This window comes from Montipora capricornis, chromosome 6 (genome assembly GCF_036669925.1).
Source record: "Montipora capricornis isolate CH-2021 chromosome 6, ASM3666992v2, whole genome shotgun sequence".
Taxonomy (NCBI): Eukaryota; Metazoa; Cnidaria; class Anthozoa; order Scleractinia; family Acroporidae; genus Montipora; species Montipora capricornis.
Window position 1 is genome coordinate 72,527,503 of NC_090888.1, and position 1,545 is coordinate 72,529,047.

Sequence of the window (1,545 nt, forward strand, 5' to 3'; positions counted from 1 at the left end):
CGAGGCAACTTAAGAAGCACGAGACTGGCCCTCATCGAATGACTGAAGCGCGACCAGAAGAAATGATTTCTATCCAGATACTCAGGAGTAGGCCTGGTGTGTGCTGTTAACGAAGATTTTGGGTTTCTGAACAAGTTTTTATCACAGAAAATTCGCGACAAAGTTGTGCTTTCATTTCCCTGTAATTCTCGTGTCAAAGAAACGGTATAATAATGTAAATAAGAGAATAACGATATTTATATTAACAGCTTACCTGTCCTCTTACTACGAAAGTGAAGCTCGACATCTCTATGCAATAAGCGTATTCAAACTTTCCTCGTATTACTTGAAAAAAGTATGTGTTTTTTTTTGTTTTTTTTGCTTATATAAAAAATACGATTTCTCTCCCGTCCCCTTCTTATGCATGATCTTCGCGGAAATTACATTTTGTTCCTCAATAAACCTGGAACAACCAGTTATGGTCTTAGTTCTCTTTTTTCTTACGTATCAGCTAAGTTTCGGAATGCGCTGCCTGATTTTATCCGTACCTATGAGTTTACTGGTTTTAAAAGAGAATCCAGGACCGCGTTTTGTACAGCGGCTTTGTTTTTAATGAATATATCTTTAAATATTATGTATTTAGTAGGTATATGTATGTGCTATGTATTTCAGCTGTAAAGTAATGTCTCGAAGATATTAGGTCCTGTAGCTTATGACTGTATGTATGTTACCTTTAGAAGGGCGCATGCGCACACTTTGTAATCTGCGACTCCAGTGCTTACCATATGACAGAGAAAATGACTTTTCTCTTGAATATATAAGCCCTCTAATTCTTACGCTATATTAACAAGGGCGGTTTGGAGCTGTGAGTAGGCGTGGGATTTGTCACATATGGTTTAGGGGCCGACATATCTCTCCCTCAATGCCGTACCGGGAGGCAAGGTCGGTAGCAGAAAGCAGCGAAGGGCCAACTGCGTCCAAAAGCGATCGCACGGGCCGAAATCCCGGGATGACTCGTTTGGTACGACGCTCCAGCGCCGGTGTCTGGAGGTACTGCGTTTTTCTCTCTTGTTCAAACATTCCGTCAGCGCATGGGCAAATGTTCTGGCTCTTCGATACCTAGCCTACCAAAAAAAATTAACATGCTGGGTTTTTTCTTGTACCAGCAATTGAGATTTCAGTTGATTTTATAGGTATAAACGTAACGTAAGAACCGTGCGTGTCTGGTCTTGTCTCAGACAGAGGCGAGAGATGGTGTCATGCAGACTGGGACGCCTAAAATGCTCTGTTGTAAACATGGCGGTTCACGAGTGAAGTTGTCTCTCTGGCCTTTCTGTGGACGAATTCCAGGACCTACTGACACAATCTGGGCACGTTTTGAAAGCGAAAACCTTCAATCGATGCGTTATTTTGCTGGTAGGACTGGGTGGCCCGACACTTATGAAAAAATCTATGAAATGAGAATCGGGAGTCTTCCCTTGTCATGGAATGGTAGAATTACCCAGAATTCTTTTTGGGCATGAGCGAGGCAACTTAAGAAGCACGAGACTGGCCCTCATCGAATGA